The sequence below is a fragment of the Condylura cristata genome, unplaced genomic scaffold (assembly GCF_000260355.1).
Source record: "Condylura cristata isolate star-nosed mole 26May11 unplaced genomic scaffold, ConCri1.0 scaffold00014, whole genome shotgun sequence".
NCBI lineage: Eukaryota > Metazoa > Chordata > Mammalia > Eulipotyphla > Talpidae > Condylura > Condylura cristata.
The window spans coordinates 10,530,628-10,554,155 of record NW_004567115.1 but is presented as its reverse complement, the minus strand read 5'-3'; positions in this window follow the sequence as shown (position 1 = coordinate 10,554,155).

Genomic DNA, 23,528 nt, shown 5'->3' with positions numbered 1-23,528 from the left:
TTTTTTTTAAAGATTTATTTATTTATGCATACAGAACTGGGGTACAGGCCAGAGGTGCAGGAGCAATGAGAGGATTCACCAGAGACAGAATGGGAAGCAGAACAGGCAGACAGACGAAGTACACTGCTGAGGGGAGCAGTGGGAGGGACAGGAGGGGTCTTCTGCACCATGTGGATCACCTCCAGGGCCGGGGATCAATCTTGCATTGAAGGGACTGTGGCTAGCTTGCAGTGCTGCTTCCTAACCCATTCTATCACTAGCGAGGGCCCCCTTAAAATTTTCTTTGCCACATGCTAGAAATATCCACTCTTAGACTAGTTCTACTGAACTTTGGCATTGGCTCCAGAAGATTTTTGTTAAATTGAATATAAATTATTAAATAACCTAACTGATAAGCCCAGAAGCATAGCTTAACTAACAGGCAAGGTGGGAAACACGAGAAACAGACATGAACTGGGAAGAGCCTGGGGCAGCAAGAACACTGTCATCCTTGTTTCAGTTCTGGCCCAGACAACGTTATATGTTCTTTGAGCAAGTTCTTAGCGCTCTGTTCACCATTTTCTTCATTTCATTCCTATGTTTACTTCAAAACTCAATTCAGATCTTATCTTTTCCTGGAAGTCTTTCCTGACCCTAATCTGAGTAAATTACCCTGGCAAGGTGAGTCCCTCCACAAAGTCCATAGGGCACCATGGTTGTGTCTCCTTGTGTACTGAAGTTCTAGAGGGCAGGGTCTAGCTCACCGACAGTGTGCTGAATACATTAGAAACTTATTCTGCTAGAAGGTCTGTCTCACATAAAGAATGGATCAGGAAAATCTTCATCCCAAAAGTCAATACAATAGTCATGACCTAAACGGAGGCAGGAAAGGAGAGAAGAATACCACACAGAGGAAACTATGTAAGCAGGGTCCTGGACCGATTCTGGAACAACCTTCACAGGGCAATAGGGTGAACTAGAAATCCTCTGAATCTCTGGTGGTATAAGTCAGATGCTTTTCCATGCAGACATTGGGGATACGCTGGTGGGAATAGGATCTGGCACTATTGTCCCCAGGAATGCCATGTCACCCCTAGAGCTGCCGGGTTGCTGACCTCAGGCAGGGATTGTCATCGGTAATGTCAGTGTCCAGGGGGTGAAATAAATAAAGCTATATTAATATCAGCTCCATTAGAAACACAGGAAATGAATTAATGTTTGCCAAATGGGAAAAGAAAAAAATCAATAGGGAGAGAAATATTATTTTTAATCTTCTGAGAAAGTTTTTATAAACAACAGAAATGGAAAAAAAATAAAAAACCATGAAAAAGGATCTGCCATCATCCTTTTAACCTTTATTTATTATCACTCATTCTACATCACCCTGAACTGCATGATAATTTAAAATTTCATTTTAATTTCAATGTATCATATAATTCAACCTAGCCTTTTATAGCATATTTTTTTTAACTGAAAACTTTTAAAATGTCTCAAAAGGAAATACAACCAGGGAGAGGGAGGGTAAAAAGTCCTGTAACCTTCTAGAGTAGTCATTTAATTTCTGAGATTAAAAGGTCTGTGCAAAAATACGATAACACTAAAGCAACAAATATGACCCATGGAATGTCTTTGATGGCGAGCAGAACCATGTAGAGTAGAGACGCATCCCTTCTGTGCTTGTGCTTTCATTTAAGTTAAAATTATTTTAGATGCTGGGCTATTCTGCTTGTTTGGGGAGAATATTTCATTTGTTTCTACCATGTTTGATCCATTCTGAGATGGTGGCTTCTTTCTGGAACTTGTTTTGTAGCTCCTACCTAAGATTTCTAGAGTTGTAGAAAACATCCATTTTTTCAGCTACCATTTGTTGTCACTACTTAGCAGGTATTGTAAATGCACTTTGTAACGTGATTCTCTCTGCCCTGTGGATTGGGGTTACTACAGACCAGATTTTATAGATAAGAAAACTGAAGCTCAGAGAGGTAAACTGTGGGAGGTCACACAGCTAGGAGGTAGCAGAGAGTCCAGTACCAGCAGATGCCTAAGGCTGTCCTTTCAAAGGCATCTAATGGAACTGAGTGACCACTGGGAGTCCAGCAAAGAACCAGCTTTCTTCATTTGCCTTATCCAGGCTCCTACCCTAAAGATACCTCTCTTCCCTGTTCCTTCCGGGAGATCTATTTTCTAGGCAAGTAGCTTACAAAGGGAGCAGGCTTAGGAGTTAGGCTGAACCTGTCATAATTGATGCAAACCCTTCACTTTATCCTATCTCCCTCATGGGCCATTGTCCTGGCCTTCCCCTAGTCTTATTGTTCTACTGGTTATAGGCAAATTGGAATTGGCCTGCAGTTGATGATGCCAGAAATGCATGCTGCCAGACTGAATAGGTGATCTGGCTATCACTCCATTCATTCATTCATTCATTCATTCATTCATTGAGGCAAGCAGGCAGGCCGGCAGGCAATATGTTAGTCAGAATAAATTAGACTATTCTGAAGCAACAAACTACTGCGGAATGGTTTAAAACAGTAAAAGTTAATTTTTCTTTGATATCGCCCAATGAGATTATCAGGGGAGTTTTTCTTAGGTTACATCTTGACATGTGCTTCCCTGACCTCACAAGGAAAAGAACATGTGTGTTGACTGTTCAAGATCTTACTTGGATGTGATCTGTATTACTTCTGCTTACATCTCACAGGCCAGTACAAATCATATTCCCAGTGTACCTCAGGGGCATGAACTGGAGAATCTGTGAATAGCATTGATGACAGTTGAGGTGTTATAGGGCACCTCAATTCTGTTAGAGGATAGGGGGAGTGGGACACCCCTGAAGCCCCAAAATCCTGCCTGCTCTAAGTGGGTTCTGCCATCCGCCGCAAGAAGACAAAACATATATAAAACTTTAATGAAAAAGGACTTTAATACAGTGAATATACAATACGGAACACAAAGAATATAACTTCTAAATCAAACACCTGAAGTTACCCATCCCCTCGTGGGCAAAAGTCAACCCAAAAGGGACTGGCCCAAAGCAAGGCCTGAAAGCCTGCCACAAGACTAAAGCACCTTCTGGCCGGGACCCATGGAAAAGGGTCAGAAATGGCCAGACAAAACTGGGAGGAAAAGAGCAAAACCAAACTCATAAACACTGCCAGAGTCACCTCCCTACAGGTATCTCACCCACATCTGCCTCAACCGGTCCAGGGTCAGGAAACAAGCACGGTTTCTTCATCACATGTTTGCTGCTCCATGTGGCTTCCTTAGGTCTCCTCCTCCTTCTCCATCCAGCTTCCTTCTCTTCTTCTCTCTTCTCCTCTGCTCAGCTCCACCTTCCTTCTGGGTGGGCAGGGAACCTGGAACTTCCCTTTTTCCTAGGGACCACCCTGTTACAGAGGCACTACTCCAAACCCTGTAGTACTGTGGAAGTTCTTATTTTACCGGGGCTAGCAGTCAATGAATCTGTGAATAATTTTAAGCTGAATTAAGTAGTATGAAACTTTAAGCAACAGAAGAATGTGGAGTGATGGAAGTAAAAGGTAGAGGTAGAGGAAGCATTTTTTTTTTTTTTCAGATAAGATGGTTAAAAAAGATGTCTCTGTGAACATTTGATTTGATAATTGAAGTAAAGACATTATGCACAGGAAGATGTAGGGAAAGAACATTAACACAGGAAGAATAAGTGCAAAGGTCCTGAGGTGACACTGGGCTTTTCATGTTAGAAGAATGCTGTGAAAACCAGCTGGCTGAAGTATAGTGAAAGGGAAGGAGGGATTGTGAACCGGGAGAGGGATGAGCTAGATCATGAGAATTTTGTAGGCTGTGATAAGGATATTACATTTTGATTCCCGTGTCTTGGAAAATTGTTAAAGGATTTTTAAACAAGTGATGTGATTTCATTGATATTTTTAAAAAGCTCATTTGATTAGCCTAAGGAGAAAAGACTGTAGTGGGCAAAGGTGGAAGCAGAAAAACCCCTCTGGAAGTGACAGAACATCTGATAGTCTCCTTTTTTGCCCCAGGGGATCATAGATAAGGTAGATGATTTGACCTTTCCACCTCTTCAGCCTTCCCTGTGTGATGCACACAACTGAGGCCTCACCTAGGGCTGCGAGGGCTCTCCTACAGCACATCCCAGAATTTGCAAGAAAAAAGTGGCATCAGCTCTCTTTCCCTAACTCCAGAATATAGAAGATGTGGCTGTCAGGAGTGACTTGAGCCCCGTGGAGCCTGCTCACAGTGGCTGAGAGCCATTCTCATATTTGACCACAATAATTTTTCTCTCTTTTCATACATGAAAAATAAATTTTTTGCTTTTTTAAAAATGATTATTTTAAAACTCCTGAACATTAATTTGCTTAATGCTACCCTGTCATAGATGATGTGTTTTGCCTGATGCTTTGGCATAAGAGATGGGCAGAAGGCATTTCATCTATTTGTGTCAAGCTTCATTGGCAGTGACGTTTGTCAGGGGCTGCTTAAGTGACAGCCACAAAACACCTGATTGTATACCTAGAATTACCTATTATGGCAGGGCAGCTCACGCCTCTATCTGCCATCAGTGATTTGTATGTTTCAGCTGAAATGGGCACAGAACAAACCTGGGAGGAAGCAGATATCCAAATTAGTTCTGTACCAGCCATTCACAGTGAAAACAGGTCTTTTTTTCCTGAAAGTTTTCATGTGACAAGTTTACTTGGATCATTTATTTACTGTGTCTATTCTCCTTTCTGCCCAGGTGTAAGCCCTCAGACTCAGTTATACCCCCGGAGAGAGGCCTAAATCAGGCGTTGAAGTTTGACAGGATTCATGTCTATTATTTATTTATTTTTTTAAAGATTTATTTACTTACCCATATAGAACTAACTGGGGTACAGGCTAGAGGTGCAGGGTCAGTGAGAGGATTCACCAGAGACAGAGTAGGGAGCAGAATGACAGACTGAGGAAGTACACTGCTGAGGGGAGCAGCGGGCGGGTCAGGAGAGGTCTGTTGCGCGATGTAGGTCACCTCCAGGATGGGATCAAACTGGCATTGAAGCAGATGCTGCCTGCTTGCAGTACTGGTCCTTAATTCAGTGCGCCACCAGGGAGGGCCAGTTTCTATTATTTCTGAACCTATCCCAAGTTGGAGTTCAGCACTCAAGACCAGAAAAGAGAAATGTAAATGCCAACACTTTTAAAAATTGAGATAAATTTGGTATATAGTATTGTATTTGCTTTAGGTTCAAGTATCTACAAATACATATTTTTACAGTATACCTACCACTGCACAACACTACAACTGACATTTAATTTTTTAGTTATTTTGTGGAGTAAAAAAAGGCAGTAAATTTATAACCGTGCCACTTTGAGACGCATACTATAAGGAATGATGTGCTGATTTGTTTTTAAATTTGACTTGTTGAATAGGTAATACTTGTATGCTTTAAAAAATCAAAATAGGGGCCCTCCCTGGTGGTGCACACAGCTCATGGGCATGCTATTCTAGCAGATTTTACAAATGTACCAACCAACTGCTCCAGTATTTGAGAGCTAGATGCCCTCTGGCTCTCAGTAGTGGCCCAACCTCTCTGTCAGCCTCTAGGTGGTTTCCTGTTCTCACAGTTTTATAGATACTTTAAAATAATTTTAAATGATTTAAAATTCATGTAACTCCCAGACCACATCCTCTCATACTACCTTGGTGGGTAGGTGTCTCACCTAAAGTGGGACACTGGACAGAGCTCAGCACAGAAGGCATAGCATGAAGCTGTTACAGAGCAGGGAGAGGGGCACCCCAGAATCACCAAATTGCCTACTCTAAATAGGTCCTGCCAACTGCCACATCAAGACAAAACATGCTTCAGTGTGTCTGATATTCAACAGAAGGGAACTTTAATACAATTAATGTGCAATAAAGAGAAGGAAAAGAATATAATTTCCAGTTCAAGCATCCAACAGTTACCCGTCCCCTTCTGGGTAAATGCCCAGTCAAACAGGGTTGGCCCAAAGTAGGGCCACTGAGACCTGAAAGCCTGCCACAAGTCTAAGGCATCTCCTGGTGGGGGACCCGTAGGAAAGGGGCAGGAGGGACTCAGAGCATCTGAGGGAATAAAACCAAGGTGAAGATAAAAGCTGCCATTATTAACTTCCCTCTGGGTCTCTCACCCCACCTGTTTCAACCAGTCCAAGACCAAGAAGCATGCACAGGTTCTTCACACGTCTCTCTGCTGCAAGTGCCTCCTCTAGGTCTTCTTCAGGCTCTCCATCCTTCTTCTTTCCTTCCAGCTTCTTCATCCTTGCTCAGATATACCCTTCCTTAGGTGGGATATGGAAACTAGAACTTTCCTTACCCTCAGGACCAGCCTAATATAGGACTCGGCCTCATGGTGTGGGCTGCGGGGCCACACAGGACACCTTCCTGTGCCCAAACTTAAACAAACCATCTTATGATGATCAAGTTACTCATCCCAATACTTTAGTTTCCTTTTTTCTGAAGCAGAGATAATAACAGCACCTGTTTTCTGAGATTGTTAGAAAGGAAAAGCAATCCAATACATTAATGAATGGGATGTAGAACATAGTAAGCACATTCCAAAAATGTTAGTTGCTATCCTCCTCCTCATTATTATTAGTGTTATTAATCTATAATTGGAGTGTCTTCTTTTAAAATAAGCAAGTTCCTTTTATTAAAGGATATATCGTTGGCTAAATTACAAGCAGAAAATCAGGGGTTGGGGAGTGGAAACTTACTTTCTTTTCTGATGCTCTCTAGTTCTCTTTTCCTTAAAGTTTAATTCTTGCTCAGTACAGAGATACAGCACATTTACCCTATTCCTTTAATAATTATTTACTCCTGAAATGTACAACGCTACTCTTTACTTGCTGCCATAACATTGGTCTCTTTCATGGCTCTTAGGACACAGCATAACTAACTTAACATGTAACATGTAACATGTAACTGCAGAGTGGGATGAAAAGTTGGCAAAGAGACAGGTCTCAGAGGAGGCTTAGAAAACGACACTGTGGACAAAATGGGAAAGCATTCTAGGTGTGGACAAAACATTGGGGCAGCAGTAGGTTTGCAATGTCTGGGGATGTCTTGGGAGTGATGAGTAGTGTGATGTGGGTGAGTGTGGAATGCTTGGGAACTGGGAGGCAGGAGCTGAGGCTGTGGCCCAATCTCGACTGTTCTTTTGTTCCATGCTGACAAGCTTACACTCTGTTGTGTTTAGGATCCATGAGATGGTAGATAGGCTTGGGAGGCATTTCAAAAGCAGGAGACCAATTGGTAACTGTTGGGGATATCTAGGAGCAGTCTGAGTTGGAATAGTGGAAAGGAGAAAGGAAGGTAGGTAGTTTGACAGACATTTTAATGTAGATTTGACAAGATTTTGAGATCAAGTATTTACAAAAAACCGAGGACAGAAAATAATAAAGTGGCAGCTGAAGTGTCTACTTGCATAAATTCCTGGCTGGTGGGGTCATTCCTGGATCCCACCTGGAGGTAGGTAGCCATGAAAGAATGAGCTGAAATAGACACAGGTATGTCCATTGCATGTGCCTGTGCACACGTGTGTATACGCCATTCATCTACTAATAATTGTTGACATCAAAACAAAAAATGAAGGCTAAAAAAGGACACAGAAGTTTGTATGGGTACTTAAAATGAACATGGAGGAGAATGCATCCTCCCTACAATGTTCATATTGAGATTGGAGTCAGGAAATTACCTAAGTGCATAGCTCCTGTGTTGGCAGATAACCTAGCCTTTTATCTCGCATCACTTCTGATGTGCGTGACTTTTCCCCTCCAAAGGTATCCTTCAATAGATAAAGTGATGTCCTGTGCCTATAGATATAATGCCATCCTCAGCCCACCCTCTGAGTCCCCCTCACTTGCTGAATGATGATGTTTTCACAGTGGCAGCTAACGAGATGACAGGTACAACTGGACATTTTGGAACAGAAGGAAATGGAATGGCCTCCATGAGAGTGGACATCCTGCAAACTTTACCTTCCTGGCTAACAACACTCTCATCAATAGAGCAAACCAGTCACACCTGGAAGAGGGTGCTTTATTCTCTAATAACTGCCTATTTTCCTGGAAAAATAAGCCCTGTGACATAATGCTGAAATTAAATGCTAAGTTCAGACAAAGGGTCATATGACATGAAGATTCAGAGCACAGCAGTTAAGAAAATGCAGACTGTGCCCTGACATCTTTTGGAGGGGTACAGAGAAGTTTAGGTTTTTAACCACACTAGATGCCCCTCATCTTCTTACTATACATGTGCATCCCAGGGCCAGAGGGAACCCAGGATGACCTTAGGACTGCTGTGACTGTAATAGGACAGCTTTATGGCAAGAAGGAGGCACGTTTATTACGTAGAGTTTCTTGCTCCAAGCTGTAGATGAGAGAAATCCTCTAATCTCACTCAGCTTTAATCCTGGATTAAGGCAGATTTGTTAATAAAACACTAGTAAAATCAAGAATAGTTTGCAATTATCTTCGACTTCTATTACATACATTATATGGTTTTAAAAACATACAGAGACAAATTAAAGTAGGTTTTAAATTCCTTGAAGAACTAGTTCAGGAAAATTAAGAATTTCAACAATAATGTGACTGCTAGAAATCTCAAGAAGAGAATAGTTCAATTAGAATAATAGTCTCAATTTTTATCTAACATGCTAATCCAAATCAGAAATATGACCCCGAACAGTGCTGACATCGAGGATAGTGGTGAATTTGTTGACATTCATGTAGTCTATGTCAAGTTCAGATATAGGTTTATGGTCCCTGACTCTTCTTCGCACCTAAGGGAGAACTGTATTAGTCATGCAAACAGGTATTTCTCCTGTAAAACAGGGAGAATTAGCTGTCCTGACCCATCAGCTCTGCACAAGGACTCAGCCATAAAGCATCATGTACTTGGAAAATCTGTGAAACCCTGAAGCAGATAACCCTGTTAGACTGGCCTCTAAATAGTTTGTGGTTCCAGGGGATGCTCAAGTGACAGACTCTTTCCTCATTTCTACAAGTTGGGTTACTTGTAGTGCCAAGATTGTCTCAGTGGGGATACGCAATAGCCCTGCTTCTCAGAACCCTTGGAAGTGCACTTGGGGAGCATCTGTCTGTGACAACTAATCACTTTATGAGCACGTTTTGTAAATTTGTCCACATTTGTGTCAACGTTGTTTCATATTTACTTGTGCACAATTCTGTTTTTCTGGGAATGTGTCGGAACCATCTCTTCTCTAGGAACTGATTTGGATGTGGGGAGGGTGCAGAGAAATAACGACCTAAAGTCATCCACAGGTGGAGTTCAGTTAATATATGTGGTTTTGTTGTTATTGTTAAGCACAGAGTTAGTTCGTATAACTTTGGGAGGGAAAAGAATACTTTTCACATAACAAGCAGATTTCTTAATTTGAAAACTTGTGGCAACTCTAGCCTGTGTCCCACCTAGTGTCAAACTTGGGGCGAGCAGACATGGCTTTAGATTGGGTGAGTGCAAATACCCAGCCACACCAGCCCCTAAGACTACTCCCCGCTAAGGCTGACTGTTACTATCATTGCTAACTCCTTGCACTGTTTTTCCTTATAGTAAAGAAAAAGTAGGCTAATTCTTGTTTCTGTGTCTCTTCAGGGGAAAATGAGACACTGTGAGGGGATGAGATTCATCAGCATCTCACCTATTTATAGGACTTACCTGGCCCATGTGGACATATATTTTTATAATCCCTATAAATCTAGAAATGGATATTGTCAAGAGCATGAGCTCTTTGGGAATTAACTATATCATGATGGAGTATCTTGTTAGAACAAACATTTCCAAGCTCACTTCCTTCCATGTTTCCATTTCCATCCCCAGCTATTGCAACTGGCTTTCCTTTTAAAGCTGTCTTCAGAGGAAATAAAGTGTATAATCACTTTTTAAAGACTACTTTGTCCTGAATTTGGAGTAGAGACCCACTCATATTCACAACTCTGCTGTGTGAATGTGGGTACAGTTGAGTGGTCACAGGGTCAGTGGCTGGCTAAGACCACCTTTGTATACAATATCAATCACTGTTAGAGGCAGTGTGTCAAATTTGATGAGTTGCAAAAACTTTGGGGATGTTAACTTGTTGAATTCATGAATGTAAAATCCACAGACCTTGAAATGATTGTGGAAAATGATTTTTTATAGTCTGGATTAAGAGGTTCAGAACATCCTGAAACTGTATGCAAAATTTTATGTGAAGAATAGGAAGGAAATTATTATATTTGCTTGTTTTTTGCTAACATGAGGGTTGGTAGCTTTCTTTTTAGTACATACTTCACAAGGGTTAGTAACTATGAAGTGAACTGCACCTATTTTCATTCTGTCTTCCCCCCTTTAATCTTAATAATTAAGGATATTTAGAAAGTTGTGCACAACATGGAAGTTATACTTAGAACCAAGTATTAAAAATGAACATTGGTTCAGCTGAACTGACTGGCTGGGACCAAGCCCATCCCACTGACTTTTCCTATAGCCTTCTGGTTCATTTATTATTCAGTGTCACTGGGTGCTCATAATTCCATTGGATGGTGCTCATACACACATTCATGGTCATTGCAGTGCTCATACCCTGGTTGTTGACCCCCAAAGGCCTCAAGGATAGATGACTGCAAAGGCCCTAATTCCCAGCCCATTGAGAGAACTAGCTGAGGATCCTTTTTCAGAAACGCATCCAGGAAATTGTGTATTTGTTTTATTAAAAGATGTATTTATTTATGCATAGAGAACTGGGGTACAGGCCAGAGGTGCAGGGACATTGAGAGGATTTACCAGAGACAGATTGGTGAGCAGAACAGGCAGATCAATGAAGCACCCTGCTGAGGGGAGCAGCAGGCCAGACAGGAGAGGTCTGCCACTCCATGTGGATCACCTGCTGGGCTGGGAATGGAACTGATGTGGCTGTGGCTAGCTTGCAGTGCTGTGCTTTAACCCACTGCGCCACCACAGAGGACGGGAAATTGTGTATTTGTATAGTATGGGAACGTTCATGTATATGTAAATGTAAGGTGTGTATCTCTGTGTGAATGAATATGTATGTATGAGCTTGAAAATATGAGTGTTGTATTATGATGTGCTCAAAATTACACAAGCATGAATTTCATTATGTGTTTGTGTGTGTGTAAACATGTCACAGCCCAGAAACACATAGAGCAGGGATGACACAGTCAAGAGGAAAGATTATAAGCAAAGAGGAGAAGGAGGAATCCTCTGGGAAGACTGGGACATTGATTTTACAACAGTGATGAGCATGAACAGTATTTCAAGGTACATTCAATAATCTAAACATGCCTGTGAGTTCTACACATGATAAAAGTGCAGGTACTGCTAACACTACTCTAGTTTGTTGACTAGTAAGAAGGAAATATTGAATTTTCAGTTTGTTTAATGAAAATCAAGATGTTTGTTTTCCCATTAAAATGTATGAATCCTCTGACATATTCACGCTCTCCCTGCAATGACCCATTAACATTGTTAAGACTATTTAAAGGGACCCTTAGAGTGGAATGGGGCAAAATAAAATCAGAATAAAATTAAAGATATCGCACCTGAAAATACATTGAATATTTTATTTCAGTGACTGTGTGTGTATATATCAGTACTCTTATGTACATACACAGAGTCATGAGGTGAAAATAGACAAAGCAGATAGAAAAACATTGTGTCAGAAATTGTGGTTTTTTTAATTGATGTATTTTTTTATGCCGCTGTTAATTTGTGGACAGTATTTGATTTCCCCCTTCAGGTGTCATTCCTGTAGTTCTCCCCAACACCATGGCACCTGAGCTCCATCTCCTTTGTCCCTTCTGCTCTTCTCTTCTCTCTTTGCACACTCCTCCCTTCCCGCTGCCCTGCTGTGTGCTTCTGATCTATGGTCAGCTTGCAAGTTTTGTCTTTTTCCTGACCCTTTGTTCAGTTTCTTTAGATTCCATATATAAGTAAAACCATCTGATATTTATCTTTTTCCTTCAGACTTCCAGAGAATAAAATATAAATTTTATATTAATAAATAAATAAAATATAAATAGAGTATTTATTTACTTAAATCAATTGATCAATTAAAAACTCTAAACCTCCTGGAATGCCAATGAAGGATCTTAAGTCCCAGAGGACATGAATAGGATTCATTTGCAGAAACCTTCCTCTAATAGCTGTGAGGAAAATGTACTTCACTTCACAGGGTGAGGTTAGGGGAGAGCAGAGGTTAGCAAGTAGCCACAGAATTCAAGGATGCAAGGGCACATCTTTGCAGTGGTGAAAACTGAGAGGAGGAGATGTTTAAGGACAGTGAAGGAGGTGGAATCGAAGGACTTGGTGATCTCTCAGATGTGGGAGATGCCATAGAGAAGGGATCTTGGTTTGGGCCCCTTGATGGATGGACATCCCCTTCTGGGACAGGGTTCCTGGAGCAGTAGTTAGCATGAGGAACACAGAGTCTGTTTTTGGAAATCCTGATTCTTGGCGCTTCATCTATACCATCGTTTAACTTCTCTCTAAGTTTCAGTTCCACCATTCCTGAAATGTGAAAATTTTAAATGAAGAGGTATTTCTTGATTATTACATATCAAAACTTGCATTAAATTAGATGAGGTATGTGAAAAAGACTTTCTAAACTGAAACTTTAACATTTTTCTGCAAATCAGAAGTATCCACCATACAAGTGAAGTCTCCTTTTTTTTTCTTTGCAAGGGAGAAAGCAAGCTAGCTAAACTGGATGCACATATCAGTCCAGGAAACATATCTGCTCATTTAAGTAGAAAATGTAGAGATAGGTCTAGCTTCAGGTAGAGCTGGATCCAGTGATTCCCATTTTTGCTCCTGTTCTCAGCTGGCATTTGATCTCCTCTGTGTGATGATTCCATCCTTAAGGAGGCTTTCCCCTTGAGGGGTCAACTTGGTGGGAGCAACTCTAGACCCCCAGTCTTCCAAGTTTCCATCTAGAATAAAATACTCTTTTTTCTCCTAAACATATATTCTGATTAATGAGTTTAGTCCCCAAGCCTCCCTGAGAACAATCAAGGTGATCGGAGGAAAATGACTGGCCACTTAGGTTAAGGTTGGAGATGGGGTGGATCTCTTTCAGATCACTGGCCTGAGAGGGGGAAGGAATATCTTTGCATGAACATTGGGGGCTACTGCCAGAGAAGGACATGGGGAGGGGGGCATTCTCAAGTCTGGGTGTCTATCCCAGAGAGGATCTTCTGTTTGTAGAGAAGGTGTCAAGGCCACTTTTGTTCTGGACATCTGGACATCCAAGGTCCATGGTTAAAACACAAACACTAATAGAGCTCAAAGACTCAGGCTGCTTTTGGAAGACGGACTGGGGTTAAAGTTCAAGAGTGAACCAGGAAGCCTCATTCAAGGGAATCTGGATTTGGCAGGCGGGGCGTCTAAAAGAATTGTAGTTCTCTTCTCTATTATTAAATTGAGAGATTACTTCTGCCTATCAGACAAGAAATTGAAGGCCCTGCATGTTTCTGGAACTTCACAGAAGGACTATCACATCCCTCTTGCCCTAAAGCCCCTGCTGTAAGCCTGTTCTGACTGAGACTTGGGGGCATCTTCGGTCTTGAATTAGTGGACTTTGACAGGTAAGTTTGTGTTAGCACTTTAGCTCTGGTCCAGTTATCCATAAATAGATTTTTCCAGGTACACAAAAAGTGCTCCAGTTGCCCACACATACCTACGAGTGGACTTGCATGTGTGTGTGTGTGTGTATGCAGACACACATGCGCACTTGCACACGCACCTCAAAAAGCAATTTTCCCTTCAGGGCATCAAGAAAGTTCCCCTTTCCACTTAAATGCTTTTCCAAATAGTCTTATTTTATTTTATTTTTTTTATTTATTTCTCTGCCATATCCTTTTCAATCTGGAAAGTGACTTGGCCTCTTTTCCCCCATCTATTTTCTGCCTTCCCGCTATTCAGTTTAGGCATGAAACACAGAACTAGATTGAAAGCATTCAATGGCTATTCAATCGGAGAAGAAAAGAGCCCCTTGGAGCTTTATTAGATATGAAGATCCACAATAAAAATCAATTTCTGCCTCTTTATGCAGTTTAAATGACAAAGCACCCACCCATTCTGCAGCCATTGTGCCGGGGAAATGTAATTCAGTCCCCGAGCTGGGCCCAGAGCACCGAGGACTCCCTGACCTGCACTGACAGATTCCAATATGATACAGACCTTCGGAGATAATGACAGCCACTTCATCTCACTGCAAGAAAAAAGTTATCTGATATCTTTGAGGGTTAAAAGGCTATGTGGGCAGCATTTTCAATAACCCACTAAATCAGCATCTTAAAAAATACCTAAGCTTTGTTCCTTTAAAAAAAAAAAAATTTGCCTCTTATTCCTAACTCCATTTCTGAGCCCTAGATGACAATGTCACAAGTGTCTCCTGCCAAACCTATTGAGCCTTGTTCTGCACAGAAGGGGACCCTCCTAGATAATTAGTCCAAAGGAAAACAAGGTGAGAGAAATGTCCTTATTCCTTTAAGGAATAAAGGTCTCTAGGTCCTGACAAAATAAATGGGATGAAGCTTGTCAAAACAAAACGGAAACAAAACTGGTCCCAAATCTCTTCTAATCTGTTTAAAATGTTACTATAAAAAGTTTTCTTTGATAGAAAGACACACAGTCCCTTCAGTAGAGAAAAGTTTGTGTCTGAACAAAGTTTGTGACAGTCACTGCCAAGGAACCCATGGGGGACAAGGGGGGTCGTGGGGAATTTCCACGAGGAAAACCTTATATGAGGAGCAAAATGCAGAGGAAAGAGATGTGTGTTTCCCCTTTTAAGATGGTTTACTTGCAGGAAACATGCGATAGGAGATCAGTCCCCAAGGTTCAACCTCAGCACATAGAGGAACACATGTCAACTCCATTCTCTCACAGGGACCAGCGAGGCAAGGAGCAAAGAGATGCAGGAAGATGAATCTCCTCAGCGCTCTAGTGCTGGAGAAATTGGGGCATGAAAGCCTCCAGGACGACTAAGCAACTAAGGATTTCATCCTTAGTTGGAGAAAAGCTCCGTATGTTACACAGACACTTGATCTTGGTCTGTGACTGACATAAGGAATGAGGGTGAGTCAGAACAATGCTGAATTTCTGGGGTAGCAGTAGAGGTGATGGAAGTGGGAGTCAAACCCAGAGTGACTTTAGGAAAGCTTCTCAAGTCTGGGTTTAAGCTTCCTTGTTGATTAAGCATCAGCTCTGACAAATGATCCTTAAAGCTCCTTTTATTGACCCCCCATATGTATAACTTGATCCCCAAGTTGTATTATTTACTACCTAGTTATTATCCTTCAGTGTCAGTTCAAAACATTTAAAAAATATTTTGCAGTCAACTGTTCTAATAAAGCATTCTATCAAAAGGCAAATGGACAATCTCAGTTTAGCTTCTTATCTGCAAAAACATGGGGCCAAGTCCTAGACCAGACACGGCCTACTTGTTTCATCTAGTGTGACCAGAGGTGGCTCTCTGGGCAATGCTCCTGATAGAAACACAAGACAAATAAGTGTGAGCACTATGTTGATTTCTTTTTTATTTATATATTTATTTTTAACTGTAGTAAAAAGTACATAATGTAAACTTTACCATCGACCATGTTAAGTGTACCGTAGGGTGGTGTTCAGTGTACATATCTTGTCATGCAACAGATCTCTAGAGCTTTTTCATCTTGAAAAGCTTAAATTTATGCCCATTAAACACAATTCGCCCTTTCACCAACTCTATCCTTGGCAATCTCCTTCCTATGTTTTTTTTTTTTCCTTTGAGCTTGACTGCATTAGAAACCTTATATGAGTGGAATCAGATATTTGTCCTTTTGTGATAGGCATTTTTCACGTAGTATCATATCCTTGAGTTCAAGCATGATGTAGCATGTGACAGCATTTTCTTTTTTTGTAAATCTATTAATGTTCAATACTATCTATCAACCACAATTTCTTATCCATTCACCTATCAATTTAGGTTACTTCCATATCTGGCTATTGTGAATAATGCTGCAATGAACATAAGGGTATAGATATCTCATCAAGATTCTGCTTTCAGTCCTTTTCAGTCCTACTAAGAAGTGGACTTGTTGCACCATATGCTTGTTCTATTTTTAGTTTTTGAGAAACCTCCATTTTGTTTTCTATAGTGAGTGTACCACCTTTGCAGGTGAATGAAAGTTCTAAATTCTCACTGTTGTCTCTAATATTCACTATTTTCTGTTTGTGTTTTTGCAGTCGTCATCTTAACAGGCATGGGGCGATATATTCTTATGGTTTTGATTTGCATTTCCCTAATTACTGCCCATGCTTGCTGGCCATTTGGATGTCTTCTTAGTCTGTTGTCCATTATTTCCTAATTGGATTATTTGTACTTGGTGTTGAGTTTAGGTTCTTCTTTATATATTCTGGACATTAATCCCAGATTGGATAGGTGATCTACAAATATTTCCTCCTAACCTTTAGGTTTGTATTTCACTCTGTTGTTTTCTTTTTCTCTGAAAAGGTTTTTAAATTTGATATAGTTTCATTTAACTATTTTTTACTTTTATTGTCTGTGATTTCAGTGTTATATACAAGAAATCATGGGCACTGTCATGAGGGTGACATGTTCTTCTTCATTTGAGTTTTAAGGGTGCAAGTTCAGGACTTCTCTTTATCCACTTAAAGTCAACTTTTAGATATAAAATAAGTCACAGTTCATCTTCATTGTTCTGCATGTGAATATCAAGTTTTGCCAGTAGTCTTTGTTGAAGAGACAGCTCTTTTCATATTGTATGGCCTTGGTGTCTTTCTCAAAGACTATTTGGCCATCTACATTAGAGTTTCATTTCTCAAATACAATTTTACATTTTCTAGAAGTTATATTTTAAGATATGGTAGAAAGTAACATGTAAATTAAAATATATTTTAACTTGATATATTTGAAATTTTAAAGAAAATATATTTCAATTCAGACTAGTCACAATTCAAGGGCTTCAGTATCTCAAGTGGCTGGTGGCTATAGAATCAAAAGCACATATATGATTAGAGCCTTGAGTTGAAAAGGATTGTGAATTCCTTCAATGGTTAACAATGTCTGCTGTAGTAAACTTGAAGAGTACACCCATACTCATGCAGTCTATGTTTGTTATCCAGACTTAGGTCACAGCCAAGACTGCCTTAGGTTCCAATTTAACATAATTTCAAGTTTGGATCTTTGGGCTGAGGTAACATCTGAAAGACCTGTTGTCATTGAAAAGACAATGGGCTTAAAAACTTGGGGGTATTAAATAACAGTTTCCTCAGCTGATAAAACTTTCTACCTTTCAAGAAAAGTTGTTCCATAGTAGAAGAATCTCTCTTGGGAATTGAAGTCTAGTTTCTTCTCTGCAAATTGACAGAGCAAGTTACTTGATTGTCAGGATAAATAGTACATACCATCCAAGTCTTTGTTTGTATATTCAGAAGTTCAAATGGAAGGAAAGCAAAACTGAAGAAGTATGCATTCTTCTTCTTGTATAGTTCCAGGTTTATCATTGTGACATCTTGTTCTAAGATGGAAAGAGTTTTAAAAGAATTAATCAAATTCCCTTTAAAAAAGAGTCATCATTAATAGTCCAGTCATTTTCCTGATTATATAAAACTTTATCAAAACCCATAATCTGATAATCTTTCCTTTTTTCAGAGATGTTAGGAGCTAAGTTGTGCCTTTTTTAGTATAATGCAAGAAAGTCAGAACTATTTTTCAAAATATGAACAGTTATTGTTACCTCCATTCTGAGCTATCTCTTTAATATCATTGTCTTTGAAGGAAGCTATGACATAATCTTTGACATTTTAAAATTTATCTTCCCAAGTCTAGTTTACTTGGCGTAATGGATAATGCTTGTCTTCAAGAAGGTCAAGAGAAAGAAACTGCAAAGGCAGCCAGGATAATTTAGTAGGGTCATTCTTCCTAGGATTTTATATTATTCCTGAGATATTTCTTCAGAGTTCAGTTTATATTGGAAATAACGGCTCTAACTACTAAGTATTGATTCTTAGTTTATAGATTAGCTATTCTTAGAGACGTGATCCTAAAATTCTTTGACTATTGACATACACAGTTTATTCATTATAAAATATTTCTTGGATAGATAATCTAATATCTATGACTCTTGCATCATTATGTGGCCTTGAGAAAACTTCCTGGTCACAGTAGAATTAATAAACTGCAAACAAAGTAGGATGTGACAAATGTTAATAGAAATTTAATGAAGTACTTGGAACCTGTAGAAGAAAGATAAATATGTCACAGTCTGTTAATTTGTCATTAATGGTTTTAGAATTTTCTCCTAAATTTTGAAGCCAACATTCTTAGACTGGATTCATTCTAATTTTAATATCAGGAGATATCACATATTGAATTGTGCCTGCATTCACAGTAAAGTTTCCAGAAAATAAGAAAACCTAGTTGAAGAGCTCCATCGTTAAATCAATTGCTGTTATCACCTTGCTCAGCAGGCTGAGATATGATGTCCCTTGTACCCCAGTTCATAGAGAGCCAACTGACTTCATGGACCAATGAGATCAGACAAGAATACTTCCTTGTATTCTAACTTCTCAGGATCTTATATCTCAGGAGATCATAACTGGCAGTGAAATGGTCCCCCAATCTAAAGATTCTGTTTTTATTAACTCATAAGTTGTAAAGTTGAAGAGAGAAGACATACCTGTCTAAGTGTTGGAGATGGAAATCCTATCTATTGATTCTGTGACAGAAACTTGAGTTTGGCTGGGTCCTCATTTGCCCATCTTTAGATTAGCCATGGTTGGTTAGACTAAGGATTAGATTTAAATGAACATGTGAATCAGTTATTGTGAAAGAAACAAAGAGAAATCATTGGGGATTCACAGAAAGATTTTCCTCCCTTACAAGACATTCCTGTCTACCACCTGTCCACTTTCAGAATTGGGTCTTAGGTTAAACCAGTGGTTCTCAAAATACCAAATACCAAATAGCAACATCAGTATTACTTAGTAAGTTGATAAAAATGTAAATTTTCAAAAGTTAACATAGTAACTTGGAGGCAGATTTCCTATTTACAAATTTGGCCCTTTCTGGTGTCTAGAAGCTGGGTTTGGGAGGGTCCCATGACTGCTGATTAGAGTGACTCACTCTGCCTAAACTGCACATCATCTATGCTGGCTACCTACTTTCTGGAATTTTGTTAGCTTTCAGGCAGAGGATGCCTGGTGACTATCCTGTGCTGGAAACTTTGAGCGCCATGTCTAGTGAACTTTCCTGGTAGAGGGCATTTCATATGTTATCATAACTTATTGCTTGGAGAAAGTAGATGCACCTTGCGTAAACTCATTAGGAAAAAAACATTGGAAACTTGGTTTCCTCCTGAATTCACACCATGTGTCTTTCCCTTTGTTGATGTTGCTTTGTATTGCTTTTTCTATAATAGATCTTAGTTATGAGTATTGGCAAAAAAAGGAATTTTCTGGTTCACTACAGATCTACTAAAATAGAATTCCTGAAGGAGAGACCCATCTACTATATCTTTTTCTTTCTCTCAAATTTTGTTAATTTGAAAAGAATACAACTTCATAGCTCTGTATGTGCACATGCTTCGTGCTCACCTTCCACCAACACTCTAGTGCCAATACCTTACCACATTCTCTCCCTAAACCTTCCTACATTAACCCCCCCCCCCCAATAGCCCTCTGGAAATACATATATTTTTCAGAATCTAAAAATTATTTTTGTTGAGGTTTTTAAGTTTGTTTTCTTTGGTCATTTATATTCTGCAAATGAATGAGGCCATCCCATAACTACCTTTCACTTTGTTAGTGGGCAGAACATGGGACATCCTGGGACTTCCAAGCCTACTGCTCTAAAATGAATTCTGTCACCTCCTGCATCAAGACAAAACATACTCTAGTGCATAAGAGCTTCAATGGAAAGGAACTTTAGTGCAGTTAATGTGCAATTGAGAGAAGAGAACAAATATAGTTTAAAATAATTTCCAATTAAACATTCAGTTACCCACCCTCTTTTGGGTTGGCCCAAAGCAGGGCCACTGAGGTCCAAAAGCTGCCGTAAGTCTGAGGCCCTTCCTGGTGGGAAGCCATCAGGAAGGGACAGAATGGGCCAGACAAGTCTGGAAGGAAAAAAACAAAAGCAAAATACAAATCAAGGTAATAGCAATTATTGTCAGCCTTCCCACCGGTCTCTTGCCCACATCAATTTCAGGTGTTTCCTTCCATGTCCCCCAAGTTCCTAGTACAAGTCTAAGGCTGAGAAACCAGCACAACTTTTGACAGAACTCTCTGCTCTGTATGTCTCTTCCAGTCTTCTTTTGCCATGTTGGTTCTTTTCTTCCTTCTTCCCTCCTTCTCCCTGCTTCTTCCATTTGCTCTCAATATTCTCATTTTTCAAACCTCCCAGTCTTTTCATCTCTCTGCCCAGCTCCACCATTCCTTAGGGTGGGCAGGGAATCTGGAATCTAAAGATGATTAAAGACCTTGGGTTAAGGACCTTGGCTTGGATAGAAGACCTGAAACCATAAAATACATTAAAAAAAAAAAGTGGTACACTCTGGGGCAGCATCAAATGGGGTATAACTTCAATAGTAAGGGAAGCAAGGGCAATAAAAAATGGGACAACATCAAACTAAAAGGCTTTTGCATCACAAAAAATAAACCATCATGAAAACAAAAAGGCAGATGATAGCATTTGGGAGACAGTGTTTGCTTATCACAGGTCTGGCAAGAGTTAAAATTTGAAACAATATCAGTAACTAACACTACTCAACAAGGAAAAGCAAATAGCCCAATCACCAATTGGACAAAAGAGCTAAATGGAGTTTTCCAAAGAGGACAGACAGATGGCAAATAGGCACATGGAAAAATTCTCAACCCATCTCCTGTATTTTAATAAATTCTCCAGAAGATTCTGATACATGCTGAAGTTTGAGAAACACGGCAAGATGGGGATGATTGGAACTACTGAAGCCTCCACGTTTCTGATTCCAATAGTGGTGGCAGCACCACAGATTTAGAAGCTAAATCTTTATGCTTCTGAATTAACCAAATCAGGAATTTCATACCTCTAGACATCTTGAATGAGGTCATAATATATGTAGGTCGGACACCCTGCTAGTCAAAAAATCCAACTGAATAATAATTTTATTGCTATAACTAAGGGATTGGCAAACACTGACCTTCAGGCCCAATTCAATTCAGTCCTTATTTTTATAATGGCTTGTGAGCTTAGAATGGTTTTTACACATTTAAATATTGATGGGAGAGTAAAAGAAGGATATGTTATGTCATGTGAAAAGTCTATGAAACTCATGTTTCAGTATCCATAAGTGAAGTTTTACTGGAACATAGTATTTTATTTGTGTATTTTCTAGGGAAGTTTTCATACTGCAGTGGTACTTGAGAATACATCCTGTGTCTTCTGTCTGGTTTTATAACCACCTGGATTATAAAAAGTTTGCTGGCCTTTGCTCTAATGACTGATCCACTTCTCTTTCTTAGGGAAGAAACATTTTCCTGTTAGTTTATACCAATATTACTGGATTCTTGTGAACAGCAAATGTGATTTCTCCCTTCTTCAGAATTGCCCAACCCCCCCTGGGGAGTTAGTTCTACCTCTAATCTCCAGGCAGAGAGGAACTTGCCAGTCTGCCCATTACTCTGCCACCATCATAGTACTCTTTAATAGGGCCCCACAGGGTGGATGGTTGAGTCCAGAAGGCTTACCAGAACTACCTCTTTTTCCCAAACACATGGGCACATGTGTGGCCTGAATCATTAGTCTTGAATTCCTTTCTGACCACTTTAGGAACACTGAGGTCCTTTTCTGTTTATAGACTTTGGAATTACCATTATCCATCCCCAGTATTACTGTGAATCTTACTTCCCAGAAAGTTTTTGGGTTCTTTTTACAGATCTGCCTGGTTCTTCTTAAGGGCTCTGGATATCAAGGGATGAGATAGATTTTGCTAAACCTGTTGAGGATAAAAGATCTGTTTCCATTTATTTTCCCACGTAGATTGTGAAGGTTCCCCAAGTGACTCATCAGATCATTTGCCTTCTCTAAAACGTAAAACTAGCTAAAACAACTGTCATTTGCAGCAATGTTTTGACACTCCTCCAATTGAAAGGGGACACATATAAAGTGACCTCTGAACCTGGGCTCACTTGGGTCTGCTTTGACCTACAGAGTAGGTATGGTAAGAGTGATGAAATGCCAGGCTGAGTCCCAAAATTTCAGAGGACTGTTGATTTCTGTGTCTTTGCTTTGTGCACCAAGGCAACTAGAAAAAGCTTAACTATACCAAGGTCAATACATTTGAGAAAGCCCAAGTCAGCTCTGTGAATAGCGCTGGCCAATTTCAGCTATTTGAATCTTCCCAACTGAGGCCCCAGAAATCATGGAGCAGAGATGAGTCAGTCCCATTATACCTCTCCAAATTTCTTACCCACAGAATCATGGGGTGTAATAAATGAGACTACAATTTCAATAGTTTGTTTTGTGAGAATAGGAGCTGGTAGAGATTAGAGAGAACTTCTGAGACCTTCTGACAAGGACCTCAGTAAGTCTATTTAAAGGTATCCTTAGCAAAGATGAGCAAATGATTAAGCAGCTGGGGGTCATTTACCTCATAAAGGAGACAAAGACCAGACCCAGAATGCCCATATCCCTCAGCTCTGCCATTTCAGCTGCAGCATGAGGAGTGATTCTTTCTGCTTTGCTCAGAATCCCACTTTGCTTGCTTCAACCTTCTTAAGAAAACTAATTAGAAAACTCACTCTCTACAGATATTCCAACCCTAATAACCATCAGGTCCAACTCATAAGGAATAAAAATTGTATACATGGCCCTCCCTGGTGGCACAATGGATAAGGACGCCGCACTGCAAGCTAGCTGCAGCCGCTTCAGTGCGAGTTCAATCCTGGCCCCAGAGGTGACCACATGGCACGGCAGACCTCTGCTGACCGCCTGCTGTTCCCCTCAGCAGTGTACTTGTCGATCTGCCTGTTCTACTCCCCACTCTGTCTGGTGAAACCTCTCATTGCCCCTGCATCTCTGGCTTGTACCCCAGTTCTGTATGCACAAATAAATAAATCTTTAAAAACACTGTGTACCTAGGCCCTCCCTGGTGGCACAGCGGGTTAAAGCACAGCACTAAGAAGCTTAAGTCACTTCCGCATGAGTTCGAACCCCTCCTGTCCCAGAGGAGATCTACATGGCGTGGCAGACCTCTCCTGACCCACCCGCTGATCCCTTCAGCAGTGTCTTTCATTGTTCTGCCTGTCCTGCTCCCCATTCTGTCTCTGGTGAATCCTCTCACCCTCTGCATCTCTGGACTGTACCCCAGTTCTGTATGAATAAATGAATCTTTAAAAAAACAAACAGAAAAAAACTGTGTACTCAATTTTTCTAATGTGATACTGTTTTGCAATCACCTCTGGCATTATTCTCTGTTGCTTCAGTAAGTTAATAAAACTTAGTTTGCTTGTATTTTACTACATTTCTTTCTTTTTTTTT